Source organism: Bubalus bubalis, chromosome 24 (genome assembly GCF_019923935.1).
Source record: "Bubalus bubalis isolate 160015118507 breed Murrah chromosome 24, NDDB_SH_1, whole genome shotgun sequence".
NCBI classification, from domain to species: Eukaryota; Metazoa; Chordata; class Mammalia; order Artiodactyla; family Bovidae; genus Bubalus; species Bubalus bubalis.
Window position 1 is genome coordinate 32,866,026 of NC_059180.1, and position 27,807 is coordinate 32,893,832.

General features: G+C 49.3%; 1 long non-coding RNA gene across 1 annotated transcript; it reads right to left on the reverse strand.

Annotated features, from left to right (window-relative positions):
• Positions 1-10,204: 10,204 nt before the first annotated feature.
• On the reverse strand, positions 10,205-25,281 carry LOC123331592. The gene is made up of 3 exons (XR_006548314.1): positions 24,470-25,281; positions 14,224-14,372; positions 10,205-10,513 (listed from the first exon to the last, which is right to left on the reverse strand). It is a non-coding gene; the product is annotated as an uncharacterized LOC123331592 (long non-coding RNA).
• Between the last annotated feature and the right edge of the window lie 2,526 nt (positions 25,282-27,807).

The window sequence follows — 27,807 nt, forward strand, 5'->3', positions numbered from 1 at the left end:
TTCCCAATAGGGGTGCTTCAAAAGAAGGGGTAAAAAACAAAAAAAGAAAATTTAAATTACAAAAAAATAAAAGAAGGGACATAGGGTCTGAGATATCAAGGCTGGAGCTGTTGGGGGCCAGGATACTCACTAATTTGAATGCTGTTGTATTCTCTTTCCCAATTTCATTTCACAAATTCAGCAAAACCGAAGCCAGGAAAAGTACAGTAAAACCTCAAAAGCAATGCTCTAGGAATGCAAAGGTCCTGGGGTTTTTTCATTTTGTGGTTAACAAGAATGATTCAGAGGTGACCCTCTGTTTTGGTTTTAACCTTTAGAATCACCAGATGTTTCTTGAGTGAATGGATAAAGGAATAGATAGGGCTCACGAGGGCCTCAGGAGGTGATACTTTCAAGCCCTTATTTTTCAGAAGAGAAAGCCCAGAGAGGCACAGTGATTTGCTCATAGTCACACAGCCAGTTAGAGCTGGAGCCGGTGCTCTGTCCTCTTCAGAACTCCCAGGCCTGTTGCAGAACCCACTTTTCCCCTCAGGTTAGGGAGAGCTAAGAGGGTACACCGAGCCTGTCTTTGCTCGATGACTGAAGGGCTGAGAGTTGTGCCATCTGGTCTGGGACTGAAGGTGACTGTGGATTAGTAAGACACATAGAAGGGCTACCCTTGAACACTGGGTTACTCCATGTAAGCTTTCATTCATTCATTCACGTCTTCATTTGACATATTCACAGAACACCTGGCATGTGTCAACACCTGTGCTGGGCATTGCGGCTCTAGCAGGGACTCCACCTGCCTTCGCAGAACTTCAAGCCACAGTCTTCAGTCAAACAACCCAGGGGAAAACACTTCTGTTTCATTGAAGAGTCATATGAGGTTTTTAAAAGTGAGCTACAGGGACTTCCCTGATGATCCAGTGGTTAAGACTCTGCACGTCCATTGTAGGGGGTGTGGGTTCAGTTCCTGGTCAGGGAACTAAGCCCTGGAACATGGGTTCTATTTACCTTGTCATTTTATGGAAGTGGAAATCAAGGCCCAGAGAGGTTAAGAATCTCACACAGTGAATAAATGGCTGAGACAGGACATGAGTCTAGGTATGTGACTTTAGGGTCTGAACTGCTGACCCCAGCCTCCCAAATAAAAGAAAAGTTACTACTTAAAGTGGACCTGGAGTCCAAGAGGGGTCTGGCAAGGCCACTGGCAATCACTTCAGGGTAGTCTAATGGACAGAGGACCCCAGAGCCCTACTCACCAAGCAGCTGACATGGTGGGACAGCATTTATCTGTTCTCTGCTAACAAATAGCAATAATAATAATAATAATTGAAGATAACATCTTGAACGCTTGTGAGATGCCCAGTGCTACCCTCTTATCTTAGGTAATCCCACATTCATCCTTTTAAGTCACTGCTGTGCCTGTCCCCATTTTACAGATAACAAAACTGAGGCACAGGGCAGTTTAGGAAGTCATCCAAATTTACAGAGATGGTGGAGCCAGGATCCACACCCAGGCAATCAGGCTGAGTCCAGGCTTCCCACCACACGTTACGGGGTGCCCATAGCAGTACAGTTAGGATGAACTGGCACTGGCCCCAGGGGGCTCCCCTCCCTTCACCCTTCCCCAGCCAGCGTCAGGCTGTTAGGCTCTGGGAGGGAGGCAGCTGCATTTTTTGCCTTGACCAGAAATATCAGTACGTCACCAACACACACAGTCCCAGCTGTTTGCTTCTGTGGTTCCTGGGGCACCCTTGACAAGTGTCCCCTCACATAGGCTGAGGGGGGGTGGGGCAGGAAAGGAAGCAGGTTCAAGGCACATGATTAAAATTCCTAAGGAACTATGTGGAGTCCTTCAATTCCTCCCTTGAAAACACACAGAAAATTCTTGGTCTCTATATTGGGTTGGGCTTTGAGCCTCTGGCTACACCTTCTCGGGTCCCTTGTAACTACAAATGGGCTCCCGGGAGGAGTTTTCTGTGTCCCAGGGATGGCTGGTCCTTCCCTCCTCCCCACCCAACTATGCTGCTTGGGATTCCTGGCGCTCCTCCGCAGGCAGGCCAGGGTGTGGGCACCCACGGGGGGCAGAGCCCAGGACAGCCTGGTGAGGGTGGCCAAGGGGCTCCTGGAGCAGCCCCTCCTCTGCCACAAGCCCAGTGGGTTTGAGCCTGGCAGAGTGTGAGAGTGTGTGTGTGTGTGTGTGTGTGTGTGTGTGTGTGTTGGAGGGCGTCTCTGCAGTGCCCACAGCTCAACCCCAGCTGTTGGTAGTCTCAGATGAGTGAGACCCATCAGGGGAGGATGTGAGTCAGAGAACTGACCTTTCCAATGGGTGTGCAGCCTCCTGTTCCAAAGCAGGACCATCCTGATAGGGAACCACAGCAGACCAAGAACTGCTCCAGGAGCTTTAAATATATTCAGGCACTGCAGTTCATTCTCTGGGTGATTATGGACAACTCATGTAACTGCCCCAAGCCTCAGTTTCCTCATCTGTAAAATGGGAATAACAATAATAGTTTCTATTCGTGGGGGCTTAGCCAGTTGTCTGGAGTAATGTCTATGAAATGCAGGCCACAGAGACTGGCGCATAGCAGGGGCGCCTTGCTGGTTGGGTTAGTTAGGGGGACTCCTGCTTTCTCAGTATCTGTTAAGGACCCCCACCAGTCAGAGAATTTCAGGCCAGGAGGGATTCTTCAGAGGCCTGGCCAGCCCAGGACTCAGTGATCCACACACTGACTTAGCAAATCATGCTGTGAGCTTGGTGACTGGGGTCCTGAAGCTGACCCAGAACAAAAGGAGAACTTTTGAGGCCCCAGGAGGCATGGATCACCCGTGGAAAGGAACGGTGCAGAAAAAGCCTGTATAGTCCCACTACACCTCCCCAATCCGGAGTGCATGCTCAGTTGCTTCAGTCGAATCTGACTCTTCGATCCTATGGACCATAGCCTGCCAGGCTCCTCTGTCCATGGGATTCTCCAGACAAGAATACTGGAATGGGTTGCCATTCCCTTCTCTAGGGGATCTTCCCAACTCAGGGATGGAACTCGCCTCTCTTACGTCTCCTGCATTGGCAGGAGAGTTCTTTATCATTAGCGCCACTTGGGAACCCCCCTCCCCATCTTGGTTCCTCATAAACGCCAGTGGCTTCAACTTTTCCCAGAAATCTTCTCAGGAGCCTTTTTCATCAGTTCGGAGAATGGATGTCTTTTCTCCCCTCCCATCCACCCTCCCTGGATTCCAGGAACTGGTCCAGGAGCTTTAAATCTACGCAAAAGAGGAGATTAAGACACTGGGTGGGTGCGTAAGAGCGTCCCCCGGGGGGTAACGGGGGCAGTGGGCCTGGGCGCAGCGGAGGTGGGGGAGATGGCGTCAAGAATTACGCCAGCGGCCTGGCCCCGCCCCTCAGGGTTGTATGCAAATGAGGCCCGGTGTGTGGCCCCGCCCCCTGAGCCGTGCCCTGACCCCCACGCCCCTGAGTGGATGTCCGGGCATTCCGCCAACTCTGTGCCAATCGTGCTTGGCCGCCCAACCACTGTGGGCACTGCCCACCTCCCCTCCAACATCCTACCCAGCAAACGCTGAGGGTCTGAGGAGGGGCTGAGGACGCCCCCTTTCCTCTCGGCCAGCCAGACTTCAGGGCATGTGGGTGGTGGGAGAAGGGGCTCGCTCAGGTCTGGGGGTTCGGAGGAGAGTCTCCTGAGGGCATGGACGTCTGCTCTGCAGCACTGGTTGTCCCCCCTTCTGTTAGCACCTTGGCAGGTGACTCCAGAGGCAGAGGAGGTGGGTGGAATGGCGGCGAGGGGAGAATAGGTCCTGGCACTGCCGTCTGAGGGCGGGGCAGGGGAACCAGAGGTGGATCTTGGCAGCGGGACTGGAAAATAGCTTCCCTCTCCCTCTGGAGCTGCTGGGCCACCCCCGGGGGACACAGAGGTGGGCACAGCCCATGAGAGCCGACACCGAGTCCGGAGCCTCCCATCTGGCGAGGTGGGACTCCAGACTACGTGTGCTCCATGCTCCTCCCTCTGTAGGGCCCCACGGAGGTGGCAGCTGGGAGAGAAGCCTGATCCTGCCAGTAGCTGGATGGACCTGCAAGGCTCCGTGTGTGCAACTGGGGAATAAAAATGCTTGGGGTTTTTTTGAACTTTTTATTTTGTATTGGGGTGCGTGCGAAGTCCCTTCAGTCGTGTCGGACTCTTTGTGACCCTCTGGACTGTAACCCTCCAGGCTTCTCTGTCCATGGAATTTTCCAGCCAAGAATACTGGTGTGGGTTCCCATGCCTTCCTCCAAGGGATCTTCCCAACCCAGGGGATCGAACCCATGTCTCTATGTCTCCTGCATTGGCAGGCGGGTTCTTTACCATTAGTGCCACCTGGGAAGCCCTTGTATTGGGGTATAGGGGTATAGCTGGTTAACAATGTTGTGATAGTTTCAGGTGGACAGAGAAGGGGCTCAGCCATACATATACATGTATCCATTCTCCCCCAGACTCCCCTCCCATCCAGGCTGGCCCAGAACATTGAGCAGAGTTCCCTGTGGTACATGTAGGTCCTTGATGGTGATCCATTTTAAAAGTAGTAGTGTGTACCTGTCCATCCCAAACTATCCCTTCCTCTGGCAACCATAAGTTCATCTGAAAAATGAAAAAAATTTTCAAAGCATCAGTCATGTCAGCCCCTCTTGCACAAAACCTTTCCAGGGCTCCCCAGACTCCTAGGGTATCCCCCACCCCAACTTTAGTGCTGATCCACCTCTCCAGGTCCCCTTCCTCCTGTGCTCCATCCACCCTGGTCTTTCACTTTCCCACCACAGGACCTTTGCACATGCTGTTCTGGCTCCAGGAACATGAGCCCCTTCTCCACCCAGTGAATGGCCTTGTGCTTTAGCTCCCAGTCAGTCCCCCAGGAAGGGCTAGCTTGCTCTCCCTGATGGGTCCTTGCAGCTTCCTTTCCTTCTCAGCTCTGGATATACATCCTATTCCTTAGGCCAGCCTTTCCAAACTCCCTTGTGAAGTTCTTATTTATTTATTTGGCTACACAGGTCTTAGTTGTGGCATGTGAACTCTTAGTTGTGGCATGCAGGATCTAGTTCCCTGACCAGGGATTGAACCTGGGCCCCTGCGTTGGGAATGTGAAGTCTTAGCCACTGGATCACCAGAGAAGTCCTTTTGTAAAATTCAGATTCCTGGGCCCTTCTCAGCCTTAGAGTCAGAAAGCCCAGCAAGGGGTTCTGGGCACTGTTTAATGAGCCCTTTGGGGGATCCTTTCCATTACTGTAGGTGGGGGGCTGATAGGTGTATGCCTACTCCCACTCAGTTCTGAGTCCCCAGAGGTGGGCACCATCCTCTTTATTTTTGCACCCTTACCTCCAGCACAGCATCTGGCACATGACAGGCCTCAAGAAATATGCATGGATGACGATAGAATGAATAGAATTAGTTCCAGTGACTAACTTTAATTCAATTCCAAGTGTATTTATTACCCTTCCTACACAAGAGCAGAACACTAGGAGAATCCCAAGATGGACTGATGTGTCCCTGAGCTGAGAGAGTGAACAGGATATGAACAAACCCAAGCTGGGGACAAACCCAACCCTGCCTGGCCTGTGAGCTCTGAGCAGAGGACAGAAGTGTCCCGGGGATGGTCCTGGGGCAGCTAAACCCACTCTTATATCTGGGAAGGCAACTTCCCCTCCCCTCTGTCTCCCAGGTGGAGACAGAGACACCGTGCACCCCTGTGGGGAACTGAGGCCCCAGAAAGAAGACAGGGTAACAACAGGAACAGCAGCAATAATAATAAACACAATTAAGATACGCAGTTTTGGCACCCCTGTTCAGAGATTCCACAAGTTAGCTCATGCAATCTGGTAGCTGTTTGGGCAGAGATAGCACCTTGATTTCCTGCCCTGCACCCACTTGCTCTCCCTTTCCTCCCCTTCAACTCCCACCAAGTGTTAAGGTCTGAATTGAAAGAGATCCATCCTCCATACCTCCACTCCACCTGGGGGTCCTGGATTTCAAACAATCTGTCCCCCCACCCCACCCCATCTCTACATGCGAGCACACCTGCCTCTCATACCACTCTCTGGATCTGGGGTCCTGAAAACTTCCCCACTGCCCTAGAGTGGGCTTTCCAGATGGCGCTAATGGTAAAGAACCTGCGTGCCAAGGCAGGAGACACAGGAGACATGGGTTTGATCCCTGAATCAGGAAGGACCTCCCGCCCCTGCCCTTGGAGGAAGGCATGGCAACCCATTCCAGTACTCTTGCCTAAAAAATCTCATGGACAGAGGAGCCTCGTGGGCTACAGTCCATGGGGTAGCAAAGAGTCAGACACGACTGAAGTGACCTAGCACTCATGCATGCCCTAGAGTTGGGGTGTGGGTCTCGGGGGAGGGGCTCTATGTCTGATGCCAGAGTGGAAAGTGTAAGGGGAGGAGGGGTTTGGTGCCACCAAGGGAGCCAGCCCCACCCCGACTCTTCTTGGGCACCCACGAGGCGGTGGCTTGCATTTCAGGATTTTGAGCTTGGCAGAACGCCTGCGACGTTCATTTCTGAGGGGGTAGGGAATGGAAAGAGAGGACGGATGGAGCCAGAGGCTTTTCCTGGGCCCTGCCCAGGCTGGGATGGACAAGATCTTTGAGATTAAAAAAAAAAAACAAAACAACCAGCTGGCTTGCACCCAGGTCTGCGGGGAGTCCCTCCCTCTTGATGAAGGAGAGGATGGATGGGGATATAAAATAGGGGTGGGAGATGACGGGTATCCTGCAGTCACTGGGCCCTCAGGGGTTACGATCAGGCCCCACCCCCCAGAAAACAGAAAGGACGTGTTTCGGAGCTGGGTGGGCTGCACGGACACTGAAGGCTTGTTCGCAGGCTGCCCACGCTCGCCGGGAATCGCCCGGGCGGCTGGGCACCCTGGAGCTGTCACTTACGTCACTGCCTGTGCCAGCCGGCTGGGCCCCCTGCTCCCCTGCCCTGCCTGCACCCTGCCTCCCTGGGAGCAGCTCCAAGGGCCCCAGAGGTCAAGGGCTTGTGAGTGGTGACCTTTAGGACAGGGGACAGAGGGTCCAGAGAGAGCTGGAGCCCCTGGACTTTGCCAGGCTAGGTAAACAGAGCCCCTGAGAGGCAAAAAGCCCTGAAGTCTCTGCCAGCCTCCCTCCTCCCCTGGGGGGCGGGTGCATGTACATGGCCAACTGGGTGACTGGAAGGTGGGGAGCACGTGGACAGGCTGGGACTTGTTCCTGCCCAGGGCTCCTAGGAGCAGGCATCCCCCTGAAACCAGGAATGCTCAGCCCACCCCTGAGCAAAGCTGAATCAGTGTTAGCTACCCCCAGTATATTCTCCTTCCCAAATGTGGCCCCCGGTTCTGCTCCAGTGGGTTCACAGAAAGGAGGCCCCCTTGGAATCCTGGGTTCAGGATTTCAAAAGGAAGCAGGCAGCAAGGCATTTGTTTGGCAAGGCACACATCTGGGCCAAGGTTCCACGGGTCGGGTTGGAGGAGTGAGGTGTGCCCACAGGCAGGAGGTCCCTGAGTTTCTGACCTGTCAGGTGGAGTAGGTTGGGGCCGGGAGGGGGAGGGGAGGCATGGCTGGCCTCCTGGATTCTGACCTTGCCCTCTCGGTCTGTGGATCTTCAGCAGAGCCAGCTTCATAGGCATGAGACCTGGGCCATCACACAAAAGGACCCTGCACTCGATTTAATCCCCTGCCAGGACCAATGTGGGAATCTTAAATATTTTGAGTAGGGGGTCCTGCACTTTCATTTTGCACTAGACCCTGGAAATTATGCAGGTGATCTTGACCTAAAACTCAAGGAAAAAATGATGGTTGTAGAGTTTCTATTTAGGGGAAGCTTGGAAGCAAAAAGCTGGCTGGAACTTGTCCTGAAGATACACTTGATAATAATAATAACAGCAGCAGCAAAACCACCATGCTCTAAACAGTACTGTGTGCCAGTCACTATCCTTTTTTTTTTTTTTTTTAACATTTGACCACACCAAGTGACGTGTGAGATTCTAGTTCCCTGACCAGGGATCAAACCCATGCTCCCCAAGTAGAAGCACAGAGTTTCAACTACTGGACTTCCAGGGAAGCCCCATCAGTCACTGCTCTAAATGCTTTATATGAATTAGCTCATCGAATGCTCAAAATACCTCTACACAATCAAAACTATTATGATCCCATTTTACAGAAGAGAAAACTGAGTCTCAGCGAGGTTAAAGAAACAGTTATCAATCAAACCTGGGCAGTTCGACTCCACAGCCCTTTACCTTCTGCTAGAACTCCCATTTGTTCAGATTTAAAGTCAGTTTCTTGTATACATGTGGTTGAGTCTTGTCTTTCTAACAGCCATTCTGACAGTCTCTGTTTTTTAATTGGTATATTTACACCATTCACATTTAATATAATGACAGAATTGGATTGATATCTACCATGTTTGTAAATGTATTCAGTGCAATTAATTCTTTTTTTACTCTTCCCCTATTTTTCTGCCATCTGTTTTAAAATATTTTATGATTTCATTTTTTTCTCCTCTTAGCCTATCAAATATACTAAAAAATTTTTTAGTGGTCGCCCTCGAGGTTTTTCAGTATCCATGACAACTAACCTAAGTCTTCTTTCAAATAGCACTATGCTACTTCAGAGAGTTTTCCCAATTTCTCCCTCCCCTCACTTGCAACGTGGCTGCCACTCATTTCCCAGAGCCACTTGCTACCATCACCTGGTTGCTACCGTTATTGGGCATTTATTGACGTTGTCTCTTGAATCCTCATAACAGTTTTATGGGGTGTGGTGGGGACCGTCCTCAGCCACATTTTACAGAGGTGTTGACAAAGGCACAAAATGTGTATGGTTCCCCAGATCACAGCGAGTGGCAGAACTGAGCTTTGAACCCAGCCATTCCTTGTTTTGTGTGGCAAGCAGCCTGCTTTCCTTTAGTTGTTCTATTCCGTGTCAAACAATGGAGCCAAGTTTTTTAAAGAGACGTTTGTGCTTATTTGCTTTAGTATTTGCATTTACTCTTATTTTAGTGTATTATTATTATGGGGGCAGTGTGTGTTGGGGGCTCTAGAAGAGCTGATTGAGATGGGGAGCCACCAAAAGGGAACTGGGGTTCCAGCCTCATGACTCTTTGCAACCCCATGGACTATACTGTCCAGGGAATTCCCCAGGCCAGAATACTGGAGTGGGTAGCCTTTCCCTTCTCCAGGGGATCTTCCCAACTCAGGGATCGAACCCAGGTCTCCCGCACTGCGGGTGGATTCTTTACCTGCTGAGCCACCAGGGAATACTGGAGTGGGTAGCCTGTCCCTTCTCTAGCGGATCTTCCGGACCCAGGAGTGGAACCGGGGTCTCCTGCATTGCTTCACTTGTTGACTCCACCCCAAGTCACGCCCCCTCCCCCGCAGGCTTAGAGTGAGAGGGAGGGGCTTGTAGTGCTGCCTTGTGGCGTGAGGTGCGAGGGCTGGGGCATCTTATGCAGAAATACGGGCGTCAGCTCCCCGAGGTCAACATGCTGGCTTGTGTTGCAAAACCTCTTCACAGAAGAGCCTAATCTCTGGATTCCCAGGCTGTCTCCTGATGGCCTTTGGAGGGAGGCCAGAAGAGCCATTCTGGGGGACCTCCCTGTAAAAGCTCTATTGCTCCAGCCAGCCCAGACAGCCCCACTCTCAAGGGCGGGCAGGAAGGAGCGGTTTCTGTTTGTAAACAGCAGCTACGCCCTGCGGCCATCCTTCCTTCCTCCTCTCCCTTCTAGCCCCAAAGCTCTGCCTCCTTTGGCAGGGGACGAAATCTGGCCCAGCGTCCTGGGGCAGCGGAAGGCAGGACCGTCCTCACCAACCTCCCTGGGCTGATTTTCCAGGCCAGCGGGAATCCCCATGCAAGGGCAGATCTGAATTCCTGGGGTGGACATAAACCTAGCTGGCCTTTTGAAGGGACTGTGGCTTTGGGGGACCCAGGGACAGGCTTGGAGGGTACACACTATGGGAGACATCGATTTCTTTGACCAGCATTCCAATTTCCCTTTGAGGAACCACTCTCCCCACTTTCTCAAGTGACCACACCCTTCTGCTCCAGAAGGAGCCAGGTGGGTCAGCCTTGGCCAGTTAGCATACTCCCTGCCACCATGCTGGTTCAAGCAGTCCACTGAGAGTCCGCCTTGGGGGTTCGCCAGGACAGCTGGAAGAGGGGAGACCTCTGTGTACTGAGCTTCTGGAGCTGGTAAGATATAAATTTGTACATGCTGGTGGCTGACTTGCCAGTCAACAGAGGGAAAACAGAGTCTAAAGATGATTGTTTTTAATGGTATTTCAAAGTAGTGGGGAAAGAATGAATTATTCACTAAATGGGACAGTTGGCTACACATTCAGGGGAAAATTAAATCATATCTACTTATGGAAGTAGATTCCAGTTAGATGAAAGAAAAAAGGATTAAAAAGTGAATATAGGGACTTCTTTAGTGGTCCCATGGTTGGGATCCCATGCTTCTGATGTAGGGAATGCAGGTTCGGTCCCTGGATCCCACATGCCATGCTGTGGCCAAAAAAAAAAAAAATTAATGTAGTGGAAGAAAATGCAAGATAATACTTTTTCAGACACTTGGCAGTGGGTGAGCTCCTCCTTCATGTGACACAAAACCCAGAAACCCCTGAAGGAGATTTGCAGATTGGCTACAGAAAAACAGAATCTGTATAGTCAAGGATACCATAGAAAAAGTTGAAAGACGGATAATGACCAGGAAAAAATATTTGCAACTCTGCAACAAGTAGGTCAGTTGCAACAAATGACCTCTAGTTACAAAGAGGTCCCTCAATGGAACAAAAGGATAAAACCACTCAAACTCAAACTGGCCAAAGGATGTGAACAAGCAAATAGAAGAACAGTCAGCCGGACATTGTTTGCTTCTAAAAGCCCTGAAGTTCGCTTCCAGCGGCACCTCCGGGAAGGGATTAGAAATGACGTCATGTGTGAATGGTTGAAGGCAGGGAGACTATTTAGCCCAGAAGGAAATGGGCGAGAGCAGCATGGTCCAATAAAACATAATGCCAGCCACACATGACATTTAAAACTTTCAACGGCCGCTTTTAAAAAAAAAGCAAAAACAGGTGAAATTACTTTAGTCATGTATTGTACTTAACCAAAAGAATCACTTCGACACATGATCAAGATAAAAATTATTTATTGGTTTTTGTTTCGACTTTTATCTTGGAAATCTGGTGTGTATTTTACACTTACAGGCATACCTTGTTTTATTGGGCTTCCTTTTATTGTGCTTTGCACAGTTATTGCTTTTTTGGTCGTTGGTTTTGTTTCTTTTCAGAGTGAAGGTTTGTGGCAACCTTCTGGTAAGCAAATTTGGTGGCATTTTTTCCAACAGTTCGCTCACTTCATGTGTCTGTGTCACATTTTGGTACGTCTCACATGGCTTTTTCCTTTCAATGATATTTATTACGGTGATCTGTGATGGGTGACCTTGGATGTTACGCCTACAGGTCACCGAAGGCTCCAGATGATGCTTGACATTTTTTTTAAGCAATAAAGTATTTTCAAATTAAGGTATGTACATTTAGGCATATGCCACTGCTCACTTTACAGACGACAGTGTACTGTAAGCCTGACTTTTCTGTGCACTGGGAAACCAAAAATTCATGTGACCTGCTGTACTGGGATATTTGCTTTACTGCAACGTTTGCTTTATTGTAATATTTGCTTTATTGTGATGGCCTGAAACTGAACCTGCAACATCTAACATCTCTGAGGGTGGCTTGTACGGTGCACCTCCGTTCGGGATAGCCACATGTCACATGTTCAATCGTCACAAATGGTTGGCATCAATCACAGTGTCAGAGGCTGAGAGAATGAGCCCCAGACTTGGTTGGGGCCACGTCCTGGTTTTCTCATTTGCTGTCTGTGTGACCTTTTTGATTTCCTGTCTTCATTTGAAAAATAACACTAGGGCTGTGTGGGGTGTCATTTATTTGTTTTTTTCTGGCCTCACCCTTGTGGCCTGTGGGATCTTAGTTTCCTGACCAGGGATTGAACCTGTGCCCTCAGTAGTGAAAATTCAGAGTCCTAACCATGGGACCACCAGGCAGTTCCCCTGTGAGGGTTTTATTTAATGTGAAATCTTATCACCTTTATTTTCTTTTTTTAAAAATACTTTTTATTTTTATATTTTTATTGGAATATAGCTGCTTTACAATGTTGTATTAGTTTCTGCTGTAGAGCAAAATGAATCCAGCCACACTTAGGTACATAAATCCCTTCTTTTTTGGAGTTCCTTCCCATTAGTTCACCATAGAGCACTGAGTGGAGTTCCAGTGCTATGCAGTCTCCCACTCCATCCGACCCCGCTGTGTGGGTTTTAATAGAATCCATGTAAGGTATTCATCTCACTGGCTGGCACAGAGTTGGATGCTAAGTCGCTTCAGTTGAGTCTGACTCTTTGCAACCCCATGGACTGAAGCCCACCTGGCTCCTCTGTCCACGGCATTCTCCAGGCAAGAATACTGGAGTGGGTTGCCATGCCCTGCTCCAGGGGATTTTCCCAACCCAGGAATCGAACGCATCACTTACGTCTCCTGCATTGATTGGCAGGCGGGTTCTTTACCACGAGTGCCACCTGCAAAGCCTGGCACAGAATTGAGAGCATAACAAAGCTGTTGATTTGAAGTTACTAATTATTACCCAATAGCTGATAAGACTGTACACACAGTGGACAAAACAAAAGCCAACATGAATAACTGGTAGGGTGTTGGATTTGAATTCAGCCTAAGAAAAAACTCCAGGGTTGAGCGCTGCACTGTCCGGCCCTACAGCTGCCAGCCTCATGTGGCCTCGGAGCATGGCGGGAGCGAGTCCAACAAAGAAATGCTGAAATGTAGGATACACACTGGGCCTCCAGGACTTAGTGCAAAAAAACAGAATGTAAAACATTTCACTAAATTGTTTACCGTTGATTACATGCTGATATCACATTTGGATGACTTCAGAGCTGGGGACTTGAGGGTTCCTTCAGCCTGAGTCCCCTAGTCATGGAGGGGTTTCTGGGGCCACCGCTCAGTGCCTGGCTGGCAGGCAGTAGATGTCTGTCTGGAGGTGGCTTAGAAAGCAGCCCTCACTCCTACACTTCAGGACTCCGCTCATCCAAACAGGAGGCCAGCATGGCACACTGTTGGCTCAGGGGGACAGCGATCGGCCGGAGGAAGGACTGGGCCCCGCCTGCCTTCTGCATCGTCGTGGCTTGGACCAGCTCAAAGTCAGCCCGTGAAGTCCCTTTTTCTCCCGGCTCCTAGACACTGTCTAGAGGGAGGGGCCCTCATGATCTCCGCTCAGCCCCAGATCCCGGGCAAAGCTCCCACAGGAGGCGAGCTCTTGGCTGCCTGGATGTCTGGAGAGGCCTTGGAGTAAGTATCTTAGTATACGTGAATCTGGGAGCAGCTGTTTCCTTCACCCCAGCGGCCAGACAGCTTCCTCCTCAAGGAGCTGCATCTCATCAGGGAAGGGTCACCCAGCACCCCAGTGTCGGCTTGCCTGAGGCAAGCCAGGCAACCAAGAACTTGCATGAATTTTCTTAATAATTAAAACCCACAACCAGCAGGATGGCATAGCCTGGAGGTTCTGTTTCAGCCCTGAGGCTCTCCCGTTACCATGAGACCAAAGTCCCTTGCCATCTTTGGGTTTCCTTATTCATCAAACAAGGATTCATCAAACCAAGTGGCCTTTCCAGTTTTTTTTTCTTAATTCAGGGATCCTTTGATTCCTCCTGGTGTGGCATCCTCTTATTTCTCACTGCTAAGTCCTGTCTGTCCCAGCTGGATGACAATGATAATAGCTACAGTAAACAGCAACTAACTCAAAAGGTAAAGAATCTGCCTGCAATGAGAGAGACCTGGGTCGATCCCTAGGTTGGGAAGATCTCCTGGAGAAGGGCATGACTACCTGCTCCAGTATTCTTGCCTGGAGAATTCCATGGACAGAAGAGCCTGGCGGGCTACAGTCCACGGGCTCACAAGGACACAACTGAGCAACTAACACTTTCACAGCATTTGTCCATTTCTGCTTTACATGCATTTAAATCACTCAATCCTGCCAACAACATTATGATGTGTCTCCATTGTTATCTCCATTTTATGAAGGCAGAAACACAACTGTGAACCCCCTGTGTTAGTTGGTTTGAACTTCCATAACAAAGTATTCAATATTACAGACTGACTGGCTTAAACAAGAGAAATTTATCTTACAGTTCTGGAGGCTGGAAGTCCAAGATTGAGGTGTCGGCAGGGTTGATTTCTTCTGAGGCCTCTCTCCTTGGCTTGCAGGTGGCCACCTTCTCTGTATGTCTTCAGGTGGTCTTCCCTCTGTAGTGTCTGTATCCTCCCTTCCTCTTCTCCTAAGGACACTAGTCATGTTGGAATTAGGGTCCACCCATATGACCTCATTTTAACTTAATCACCCCTTCCGAGACCCCTGCCTCCAAATACAGTCATGCCTTGAGGTGCTGGGGCTTAGGATTTCAACATATGAATTGGGTGGGGGGTGGGCACAATTCAGCTTGTAACATTCCTCAAAAAGGCAAGAAGAACTGGCATAAATTATTAAGCAAAATTCACACTGGTTCTGGGTTGCCTGGCTTGCATCAGGCAAGCCCACTCTGGGGTACTGGGTGGACCCTTCCCCAATGAGACACAGGCCTTTCTCTTGTAATCCTCATGGGCCTGGCACACAACAGAGAACCTCAGATAACCTTTGATAGAGGGTTGGGTGGGGGATGGGGAGAGGGGATGATTGGGGAGCAGAGGATGAAGGATGCCCCCAAGGTCTACCCTGACAGCACCCCATGGAGTGCTGATGGCCTAGATGGCTCAATGGCCAAGGGAACAGAAATTGCCTCCTGATCATAGAAGGGTGCTGACCCCACTGGGAGGGTCAGGAAGACTTCCTGGAGGAGGCACAGTAAGGAGATAAAGAGGTTGGAGAAGAGCTTTCCAAGCAGAGAAAACAGCAGGAGCAAGCTGGTGTGCCTGAGATGGGGTGTCTTGTGATGGGGGCTCTAAGCATCAAGTTCAAATTCAGGGGACAGAAGTGGCAAGAGAAAGGAGAGGGAATTCCAGGAAGGTCCTGGACGCTAAGGAACATGGACTTAACCTAGCGCTCCAGGAGTTATTGAATGATGTCAAGCAAGGGAGTGGAGGTGATTTTACAATATTCATCACAATGGTGTCATATCTTTTTGCCTTTTCTTACTGTTCATAGGGTTTCCATCCACATTCCAGTACGGATGTGAGAGTTGGACCATAAAGGAGGCTGTGCACCAAGAATTGATTCTTTTGAATTGTGATGCTAGAGAGGGTTCTTAAGAGTCCCTTGGACAGCAAGGAGATCAAACCAGTCAATCCTAAAGGAAATCAATCCTGAACATTCATTGGAAGGACTGATGCTGAAGCTGAAGCTCTACTACTTTGGCCACCCGATGTGAAGAGCCGACTCATTGAAAAAGACCTTGATGCTGGGAAATATTGAGGGTAAGAGGAGAAGGGGTGACAGAGGATGAGATGATTGAATTGCATCATCGACTCAATGGACATGAGTTTGAGCAAACTCCAGGAGACAGTGAAGGACAGGGAAGCCTGGCGTGCTGCAGTCCATGGTCACAGAGAGTTGGACACGACTTAGCGATTGAACCATACCAACAATCGCAACGGTGAGTGTGCTCCAGGCCAAGCTGTCACTCAGCCCGCCACGTGCCACACCTCATTTCTGCCCGCTCTCTGGTCCCTGCCATGTCTCTCACTCACTCACAGTCCTTTCTTCCCTCCCTCTGGGAACCCAGGGTCCCTTCTCACCTACTGTTTAGCGAGAACCACCTTGAATGGTTCAGCTTCCCGTCATTAGTATTGAGCAATCGCTTTCCAAACATGGTTTTTGGCACAGAGTCTGGGAAGGCTGTCTCCCAGCCACACTGAAAGCTGGTGGTCATCTCTGTCTTGACAAGGAACGTGTGTGCCTTTCTGAGTTCCCTCCACATGCAACCGGTGGTGGCGGGTCAGCAAGAAGGGTCTCCTCTGGCTGAACCTCTGGGCGGTGGGTAGAAAACCGAGGGACTTGGGGTAGGTGAAACTGGCTACATCCTGTGACACAGAAGTTCCCCCTTCAAAGCTGCTAACAACAACAATAGTAGTAATAATAGAGTATTTACCCAAGCACTTACTTCATGCACACTTTACAATATTAATTCATTTAATGTTCACAGCAACCCTTGAGGTAGAATTATTATCTCTGTTTTACAAACGAGGAGACTGAGGCACAAAGTGGCTAAATCACTTGCCCCAAATCAAAGTGAACTGCTCAAATAAAAGAGAAAGGCAGCGTTTTGCTGAGTGTCGATGAAGAAATCTCCCCACAGCTTGGAAACAGTTCTACCATCAATTTTGGGCCAAATGCTTCCTAAAAATTAAAGGATGCAAACTAGTGTCTCCATTTTTTCTACACAAAGCTCTAAAATTGAGATGCAATTATTTCAGTGGAGGAATTTCTTGAAAAATCTGGCTCCTGGCTCCCTCTTGGAAAACTGGAAGTGCTGGCACCCTGGGCCCACATTCCCACGTAGGGTATATTAGTGAAAGATGTCAGACAGAGAAAGGCAAATACTGTATGTTTTTACTAATCTGTGGAATCTAAAGAAAGTGAAGTCGCTCAGTCGTGTCCGACTCTTTGCCACCCCATGGACTGTAGCCCACCAGGCTCCTCTGTCCATGGGATTTTCCAGGTAAGAATACAGGAGTGGGTTGCCATTTCCTTCTCCAGGGGATCTTCCTGACTCAGGGGTTAAACCCAGGTCTCCTGCATTGTAGGCAAATGCGTTAACGTCTGAGCCACCAGGGATGTGGAATCTAAAAGGTAAAAACAAATGAAAGTAACAAAACAGAAAGAGACTCAGGCTTTTGTTGTTGTTTAGCCGCTAAGTTGTGTCCAACTGTTTTTCAATTCTGTGGTCTCACGGGTAAAGAGAACAAATTAGTGGTCACCAGAGGGGAGAGGTGTAGTGGAGGAGAAGGAGATTAAAAGAGGCAGAAACTACTGGGCATAAAATAAGTGACAATATAATATACAGCACAGGAAATAAAGTCAGTGTTTTATAACATTGTATGCAGTATATTCTATAAAAACATTGAATTACACCCACTATTATTGTACATCTGAAACTAATATTAATATTGCAAATCAAATATACTTCAATTTAAAAGTTACATAAATGGTGCTCTGTGATGACCTGGAGGAAAGGGATAGAGGTAGGGGAGTGGGAGGGAGGCTCAAGATGGAAGGGATACACACACACACACACACACACACACAGAAAGCTGATTCATGTTGTTATGAAGTAGAAGCCAGCACAACATTGTAAAGCAATTATCCTTCAATTAAAAATTAAGTAAATTTAAAAAAAGGTTACATAGAATCTATAAATAGGGACCAAATAAAAACAGAATCTATACATTCTCGTATATAAGATGTCATCGTCCATAAATATCACCTGGGGAAGTAATTACAATGCAGATTCCTTAGCCCCTTCCCCAGAGGTTCTGATTCAGTAAGTCTTCCCCGAGGTCCAGAAATCAATGTTCTCACAAGCACCCCCACCACTATCACCACACATAGTGGGGATTCCATCACTGGTGATCCTGGGACCATAGTTAGAGAAACGCTGCTTTAGTCCTTGGGCACTCAGCAATACCAGATGACACGCTACCAAATGGGAGTCCAAAGGCTCAGGTTTTATCCTGAGTGATCAGGACAAATCTGCCTTCAACTTACTCAATAAAAATGTCTTCTGAACACCAAGACTGTGCCTGGGGCTTCTCCTCCTGGACCGCCTAGGCTCACACACCTGCATTTTCAGGCTTTAAAGAAACTCTTCAGCCCCTCCCCGTCTTCACTCTCTCTACCTGCCCCACCTCCCACCTACAGCCAAAGGTGCCAGGTCTACATGGAAACTGTTGCCTGGCTTGTTGTGCAGGTTTGGATGAAACATGCTTTGAGTTGGGATGGGTTTTTAGAGGAGAGGGCCTGGCTACAGCCCTCTCCAACTCTCATGACACAAAGGACCGGTATGTGATCATGTACAAAGGCTTACAGATAAGGAGCCACACTTACCAGCCCGCCCCCCTGGCAGCTGGGGCATTTGTTATTGCCTAGAAAATCAATAGGCAGGGAATGGTCCCATTCACCGCATCCCCCCCCCCACCGCCCCCGCCTGGACAGAACATACTGCATTTACAACAAGGAATCAAAGCCGGCGTGTGAGCCAACAGATCCCATGTTGCCAGCTCCCCAAGAGGCGGGGCAGAGCTCTCACACACAGTGTGCTCCCCAAAGGTCCACATCAGCCCTCGGCATCAAGGTGCCAGCACATGACCATCGTTTGTCTCCAGGAGAGAAACCTCTGTGGATGAGGGCCTGCGGCACCCGGCATGTGGTTTCGCCATCAGCGGCAAGGTAGAATGAAGACCTCACAGGACCACTTCTCCTTAACGCTTCTCTTGTTCTGGCTGCTCTGCATGATCAGGCATAAATCCCACCACAAAGACACATTTGTTCTGTTCTTTAGCATTCAGGACCCACATTTCACCTAATTCTCATCCCTGTGTAAACATCCTGAGATGCTGCAATTAGCCCCATCTCATGATGAGGAAATGGAGGCTCAGAGCTCATCAGAGGCCCTGAAGGCAGTGGTGCTGGGTTTTTAATAAAAGGAATGAAGACTCTTTTATGTCTCAGAGGGACTTGGACTCATTCTCCTCCTGGACACTCAGTTCAGTTCAGTCGCTCAGTCGTGTCCCACTCTTTGCGACCCCATGCACTGCAGCACGCCAGGCCTCCTTGTCCATCACCAACTCCCGGAGCTTACTCAAACTCATGCCCATTGAGTTGGTGATGCCATCCAACATCTCACCCTATGTCATCCCCTTCTCCTCCTGCCTTCAATCTTTCCCAGCATCAGGGTCTTTTCAAATGAACTAGCTCTTCGCATCAGATGGCCAAAGTATTGGAGTTTCAGCTTCAAAAATCAGTCCTTCCAATGAATACTCAGGACTGATTTCCTTTAGGATGGACTGGTTGGATCTCCTTGCAGTCCAAGGGACCCTCAAGAGTCTTCTCCAACACCACAGTTCAAAAGCATCAATTCTTTGGCGCTCAGATTTCTTTATAGTCCAACTCACATCCATACATGACCACTGGAAAAACCATAGCCTTGACTAGACGGACCTTTCTTGGCAAAGTAATGTCTCTGCTTTTTAATATGCTGTCTAGGTTGGTCATAACTTTCCTTCCAAGGAGCAAGCATCTTTCAACTTCATGGCTGCAGTCACCATCTGCAGTGATTCTGGAGCCCAAAAAAATAAAGTCTGACACTGTTTCTCCATCTATTTGCCTGAAGTGATGGGACCAGATGCCATGATCTTTGTTTTCTGAATGTTGAGCTTTAAGCCAACTTTTTCACTCTCCACTTTCACTTTCATCATGAGGCTTTTTAGTTCCTCTTCACTTTCTGCCATAAGGGTGGTGTCATCTGCATATCTGAGGTTATTGATATTTCTCCCAGCAATCTTGATTCCAGCTTGTGCTTCATCCAGCCCAGCATTTCTCATGATGTACTCTGCATATGTTAAAGAAGCACGGTCACAATATACAGCCTTGATGTACTCCTTTTCCTATTTGGAACCAGTCTGTTGTTCCATGTCCAGTTCTAACTGTTGCTTCCTGGACACCCAGCATGGGTCAAACTAGCCAGTCTGTCCCAGCAGGTTTGAACAGCTTTGAATTTAACAAGATGGGATGTAGCTGCAGTGTCTAATAATGGGGCCACAGGCCAGAGGCCGCCACTGAACTCCTGCAGTGTGGCCAGTACAAACTGAGATGCTCTAAGTGTGAAATACGTTCCAGGGTTTGAAGATAAAATACAAAAAAAGGGGGTGGGTGGGATGTAAAATATCTGTTTTATCTTAAGTGTGTGCTGCAATGGTAATATTTGAGATACCAGGTTAAAGGCAATCTTCTTGACATTTTATTGACCAGAGATGTATTAATATGTCTTTTGTTACCCAAATGTTATTGACCAGAGATATTATCAATATCACATAAGAAATTGCCACCCACAGGCATTAGTTTCTGCAAAAAATCCCTTAGTCAATAATGAGGTAAGATTACATTCATGTGTTTCTCTATTTCTTTAAAAATACAGATCCTAGAAAATAAAATTGGGTATATGACTCCCATTTTACTTCCACCAGACAGTGTCTCAATTATCTCTCTTTCAGAAGGCTCCTGCATCTTTTATCAAAATTCCCTAACTATAGCCTCAGTTCAGTTCAGTCGTTCATTCGTGTCCGACTCTTTGCGACCCCATGAATCTCAGCATGCCAGGCCTCCCTGTCCATCACCAACTCCCGGAGTTCACTCAGACTCATAGTCACCTTTCAATTACAAATCACCATGGGAGGAAGAAATGGGTGACTCTTCTTCATCTGCCTACAGAGCCCAAGTCAGAAAAATGCCCCTAGCACTCTCTCTCTCATCCCCTCCCTCCTGCTTATAACCATACAGATGGAAAAGGACCCCTATTGCCTTCTTGGGCGCTGTAACGAGTCACCACAATCGGGATGGCTTACAGCGACAGCAGCTTACTCTCCCACACTTCTGGAGTTCTGGAAGTCAGAAATGGAGGTGTTGGCAGGGGTGGTTTCTTCAAGGCTCTGTTCCTAGCCCCAGGGGGGTGGCCAGCATCCTTGCCGTTCCTCAACTTGCAGCTGCATCACTCCAATCTGCTTTCGTCATCACATGGCCTCCCCTCCTACCCCCGTGCATGTGTCCAAACTGTCCCTTTTCCTATAAGGACACCAGCCATTGGACTGGGACCCACCTTACTTTGATGTGACCTCATCTTAAATACCAACTAGTAACAGTTGCAAGGACCCTATTTCCTAATAAGGTTACGTTCTGAGGTTTCAGGTAGATCTGAGTTGGGGGTCACTGTTCATCACAGTACAGGTGTGTGCATTCAAGTGCCTGTGTGCACACTCAGTCGTGTCGGACTCTCTGCGGCCCCACTGACTGTAGCCTGCTCACCAGGCTCCTCTGTGCATGGGATTTTCTAGGCAAGAACACTGGAGTGGGTAGCTATTTCCTTCTCCAGGGGATCTTTCCAACCCAGGGATTGAACCCACGTCTCCTGCATTGCAAACGAATTCTTTACCACTGAGCCACCAGGGAAGCCCACACCTAAAAGTAACACATTGTAAATCAACTTCACTTCAATAAAGTGTACAAAATCTGTATGGTTATGTCAACAAAGTGTTGACAAAAGAAAGAAAAATTAGGTTGCTCTCTGTATTCGAGGTGGGAAACAAAACTGGATTTGTGTGGTAGATGGTTACAGATAACACATACTATGAGGGGAGGTACTTTAACAAACAGGCAACTGCCCTGATGCCAGAACTCCTGCAGACACATGAGCCCTGCCATTGAATCCCCAGGGATCCAGCTGTCATCGCCACTATGAAAACCTAAACCAGATCGTGCCTGAGTTGATGACCCCCTATTTGCACAGAGGTCTTACATGGCTGCATCTGGCTTGTGATCCAGGGCTTGGGTCCTAGATACATAGAGCCATGAGACTGAGGAGGGTTCCATCTGTTTGGTTTGCAAAACGGAGTTCTGTTTGTACATCAGTGACTGCAGCTCATTACCAGGGATACTTCTCCAGAGACAGAATACAAGTGGAAGATCATGGGCAGCCATGGAGATGAGAAATACTCATAATATTCCACTTTACAGATGCGACAACAGAGGCACAGAGAGATCGAGTGACTCGCCCAAGGCAATGCAGCTAACATATGGTAGAGGTCTGACTCAAATCCAAGCCATCTAGCTACAGAGCTGAGCTCTCATACCAACAGGAAGGGTTTGGACACGTGGAGGTGGGAGGCGGGAGAGGTCACGTCTGATGCAGAGACTTGGGTGATCAAAGGCACGGTTCCTGGAAAAAGACCCATCATTCCTCATATCCTGGTGAAAAGGGCAACGAGAGAGGGGCTGGCAGCCTGGGATGTCAGCAACGAGGACCCACAGAACTCCCACTGCCTGAAACCTCTCAGGTAACTTGATTCCAGGGCCCAGAGTGACCACATGCTTGAGTTGGGGTCTCCAACACAGAGGACCATGGTGGCCTGGGGCTCCCCATGTGGCCAGCTCCCATCACTCAGCCCCGCGTCCTCCCATCCCTCCCCGACCGGGAGGGCAGGCCTCTAGGAGCTGGCTGAACTTGGAGCCAGGTTGACACTGATGGTAAACAGGGACATTCCAGACCTGGTGGAATCGTAACAATGTGTCACCAGGGGCTGAGGGCAGGGAGGGCATGTTGGGCAGGGTTCCACCCCAGCTCAGCTGCAGTGACCTTCGCAAATACTCCAAGTGCCTACTGTGTGCAAGACGTGGGGGGTGCGGTGGGGGGCGCATTCCTGAGTTCCCTGTCCAGAAACTGTGGCAGCCAGCCCTTTGGGTGTGTGGGTCAGCCTCCTCTCCAAGGAGAGGGGCGAGTTTCGATCTACCTCTCCCACTTCTGGAGAACTCAGGGAGGGGCAGGGCGGGGCCCTCAGAGCTGCCATCCCCGAGGAGGCTGGGTCCGGACTGCATCTCTCCCCACCCCACCCTGGCAGGCCAGGCAGCGGGGCCGGCAGTCCTTCAGCCCTGTGCATTCCTCCCAGGCTGGAATCTGAGCCAGAAGGTATAAAACAAACATCTTGAGAGAAGTGGAAGGACTCCAGGCCAAGGTGGTGTGGTGCTGACAAGTGCAGAGCTGGGCAGAACTGCTTTCTCCCCTCTGCCCCCAGCCCTGAAGAGGTTTCCCTTGAATTGTGGGAGGACCCCGGAGTTAGATTCTGGCCTGGGAGAGTCCTCCCCATCCCTAACTTCCTTGTTCCTGAGGTTTCCTCCTGGTTCCCAACCAGTATCTCTTCTGTCAGGGACACAGATTATATACGTATATACCTGACTGGCACCCCCATCATCCAAAGCCCCAGCCTCTGGGTGGGTCTCTGGGGCCTTAGAATAGCCAACAGCTACCCACCCATCCTTGGTGTGTCCAGAGCTATGCAGCTCAGAGTGTGGTCCAAAAAGTGTCGCACTGCCCTTGAAAAGCTGAGCCCAACTTGGGGAGCGAAGGTTTAGACATCTTTACAGCCACTGCTGTGACCTGCAGGCATCTGAAGCTTATTGTCACATGTTAAGAAAGTATAGTCAAAGCTGTGGTTTTTCTAGCAGTCAGGTATGGATGTGAGAGTTGGACCATAAAGAACGCCGAGCACCTAAAAATTGATGCATTTGAATTGTGGTGCTGGAGAAAACTCTTGAGAGTCCCTTGGACAGCAAGGAGATCCAACCAGTCCATCCTAAAGGAAATCAACCCTAAACATTCATTGGAAGGACTGATGCTGAAGCTTTGGCTACCTGATGCGAAGAGGTGACTCATTGGAAAAACCCCTGATGCGGATAAAGAAAGATTGAAGGCAAAAGGAGAAGGGGGTGGCAGAAAGATGGTTAGAGAGCATCAGTAGCTCAATGCACATGAATTTGAGCAAACTCCGGGAGATAATGCAGGACAGAGATGACTGGCATACTGCAGTCCATGGTCGCAAAGAGTTGGACACGACTTAGCAACTGAACAACAAGATAAAAGTATTGGTCCATGATGAATCCCTAGTCAAAAACAAGCCATCAAACTGGTCCCTCGCCACAAATCTGACAAGCACCCAGCTGCCAGAACAACAGAGCAGGAAAATCTTCCCCTGGGAGCCAGCAGGACCACAAGCCTCAGGCTCCTTCCTTTTGTCTCTCCAAGCTCAGCTTCCTGAGAACATCAGGACCATCAGAGCTTCCCCGAAGGGTGGGGAGTAGGCAGGGCTCGGATGAAATCTGGGGGCGCCACTGACAATGAACCAACCAGCAGATGAACCAGGCCATTTCAGGTGGAAATAAAACAGGACAATGTGATAGGGAGCGAAAAAGGCGAGTTTGGGGGTGTGGTATATTAAATGAGAGACAATATGCCACTCACAGGTGGTAGGATTGTACACAGCTTAAATCAGGCACAAGGAGTCATCCTAGAAACCCTCAAGGAAAGAGAGAAGGACAGAGCGGAGGAGAGGAAGGAGGAGCTGAGTGCTGGAGGCTTGGCCCTGCCCAGTTCAAGGTCAGCCTGGCCTCTCTGCTTGCTCACAGCCTGGGTAGGGGGCGAGCCATCACTGTCTGGAGGACTGCAGGCAGGGCAAGGGAGCATCCCCCTCCTACCCTCTCCCGCCTTCAAAGTGCAAGAGCAGTCGAGATCCTACCTGAACCGGTTACATCCCCAGGGCCCCCAGGTCTTGCCCAGGCCTGGGTGGGATCTGTACAACGATATTGATCTGTCCCAACCCCCATGCAATCCCCTCCTACCTGCAGATCAGGCGTTCGTGAGCGTCATCTCCCAGCACGTGCCACCGTGAGTTCTGGGATGCGCTGAACCTGGGCGGGGCAGTGGCAGGACTGCGCATGCTCCCTGAACACCTGCCGCGGCGTCGCCCTGGCCGCTCTGTCGCCCTAGCCGCTCTGTCTGCCTGGCCTTTTCCGCAGCAGACTTCCCACCTCCTCCTCACGCTCTTCTCAGTGTTTCCAGGGCTTTTGGGGGAGCCTGGTTGTGAGCGTCAGGACTCCACAGCTCCTTCTCCAGCTGGAACGAGTGAATTGGCTTCTCCCTTGGCATGACACGTTCCCACAAACTTTGAAGCAGTAACCACGCACGTATTAGCTCCCAATTCTGCAGGTCAGAAATCCAGGCATGGCGGGGCTGGGTTCCCTGCTTTGGTGCAGGCGAGGCCGAAATCGGGGGTGTCAGCTTTTGAGTGGAGGACCCCGGGCAGACTGCTCTCCAGCTTGTTTTGGTTGTTGGCAGGATTCAGTTCCTCGTGGGGTTTGCCTGAAAGGTCGACGTCCTTGCTGGCTGTCAACAGGACGGCTCATCTGCTCCTAGAGACCCCCCATCCCCCCACATTCCTGCTCACGTGGCCCCATTTTCAAAACCAGCCACACTATACTGGGTCCTTTTGAAATCTCTTGATTCCCTCTTCTGCCACAGGCCAAACTCCCGGGTTTTAAAGGGCTGGTGTGATGAGATTAATCCCACCTGGGTAATCAACCTTTTGAGAAACTCAAGGTCCACTGATAAATTCCTTTTGTAAGGTAATAGAGGGCTTCTCTGGGGTTGCTAAGAGTCCGACAGGACTGAGCGACCTCACTTTCAGTTTTCACTTTCATGCATTGGAGAAGGAAATGGCAACCCACTCCAGTGTTCTTGCCTGGAGAATCCCAGGGATGGGGGAGCCTGGTGGGCTGCTGTCTATGGGGTCGCACAGAGTCGACCACAACAGAAGCGACTTAGCAGCAGCAACTGCTGACTCAGCAGTAAAAAATCCGCCTGCCATTGCAGGAGACGTGGGTTCAGTTCCTGGGTTGGGAAGATCTTCTGGAGAAGGAAGTGGCAACCCACCTGAGTATTCTTGCCTGAGAAATCCCATGGACAGAGAAGCCTGGCAGGCTACAGTCCATGGGGTTGCAAAAGAGTCGGACATGACTTAGCAACTAAAACTCAAGGTTACAGAACCATAGGAGTCCTAGCTCATCATATTCACAGGTTCCCACACACCTAAAGTGGGGGGATTATACCAGGGCAAGGGTCCATGGGGGCCGGTCTTTCATTTCTGCTTACCTCCGCCAGCATCTAGTTCCAGGTGTACCATGTAGACCTTATCTGAGACTTCCCTGTCCAGGCACCCGGGCTAGCCTGGAGACCACAGAACTTCATTTTGAGCTCTGCTTTTGCCTGGCGGCGCTAGTGGTTATGACTCCGCCTGCAAATGCAGGAGATGGGAGTTTGATCCTTTGGTTGGGAAGATTCCCTGGAGTAGGAAATGGCAGACCATTCCAGTATTCTTGCTTGGACAATTCCACAGACAGAGGAGCCTGGTGGGTTACAGTCCATGGGGTCGAAAAGAGTCCGACACGACTGAACGACTGAGCATGACTGTGTGACCTTGGGCCAGTCACCTTTCTCTGGTCCTTGGTTCCCCTGTCTGTACACCAGGGAGACTGGGCTATCAGAGGTTCTCCACCCTCACTGCCCTTTCAAGTTCCCTGGAGAAGCTTTAAAAAAAATATAGTGCCTGCTCCCTATCCTGCTTGATCCTAGCTTAATGGGTCTGGGATGGGACCCAGACACAGGTTTACTAGAAAAACTTGCCCAGGAGATTGAGAGGATCAGCCAGTGCTGAGAAGCACAGAATTGGAAACTTTCTAAAATGGAGGTTCTCAACCATGGCAGCACATTAGAATCCCCTGGGGAGATTTTTTTTTCCCCCTAAAAGACCCCTTGGGGTGGGGGGGAGGTCTTAGCTGAATTTGCTGGAGGCAGGATCCTGGCAGCAGCAACTTTTAAAATCACCATAAGGGTTGCCTAGTGCAGGCAGACAATTTTAATTTCCAACTTTCTGTCTTCTTCCGCCTTTCCAGCAGGTGGATGGAGATGAGAGAATGTCAGATTGAAGGAGGAATCAGGGAGAGGGAGGGGGAAACCTGAGTTCTGGGTCAGCCCCGAAGACTCCTCCCCTCCCTGGGGTCATGACCTTCCTCCTGAACCCCCTTCACAGGATCAAGGGTTAAAAAGCCATCATGAATCAAGACAGTATGGTACTGGCACAAAGACAGAAATATAGATCAATGGAACAAAATAGAAAGCCCAGAGATAAATCCACGCACATATGGACACCTTATCTTTGACAAAGGAGGCAAGAATATAAAATGGATTAAAGACAATCTCTTTAACAAGTGGTGCTGGGAAAACTGGTCAACCACTTGTAAAAGAATGAAACTAGAACACTTTCTAACACCATACACAAAAATAAACTCAAAATGGATTAAAGCTCTAAATGTAAGACCAGAAACTATAAAACTCCTAGAGAACATAGGCAAAACACTCTCCGACATACATCACAGCAGGATCCTCTATGACCCACCTCCCAGAATATTTGAAATAAAAGCAAAAATAAACAAATGGGACCTAATTAAACTTAAAAGCTTCTGCACAACAAAGGAAACTATAAGCAAGGTGAAAAGATAGCCTTAAGAATGGGAGAAAATAATAGCAAATGAAGCAACTGACAAACAACTAATCTCAAAAATATACAAGCAACTCCTACAGCTCAATTCCAGAAAAATAAATGACCCAATCAAAAAATGGGCCAAAGAACTAAATAGACATTTCTCCGAAGAAGACATACAGATGGCTAACAAACACATGAAAAGATGCTCAACATCACTCATTATCAGAGAAATGCGAATCAAAACCCCTATGAGGTACCATTTCACGCCAGTCAGAATGGCTGCGATCCAAAAGTCTACGAGCAATAAATGCTGGAGAGGGTGTGGAGAAAAGGGAACCCTCTTACACTGTTGGTGGGAATGCAAACTAGTACAGCCACTATGGAGAACAGTGTGGAGATTCCTTAAAAAACTGGAAATAGAACTGCCTTATGATCCAGCAATCCCACTGCTGGGCATACACACTGAGGAAACCAGAAGGGAAAGAGACACGTGTACCCCAATGTTCATCTCAGCACTGTTTATAATAGCCAGGACATGGACGCAACCTAGATGTCCATCAGCAGATGAATGGATAAGAAAGCTGAGGTACATATACACAATGGAGGATTACTCAGCCATTAAAAAGAACACGTTTGAAT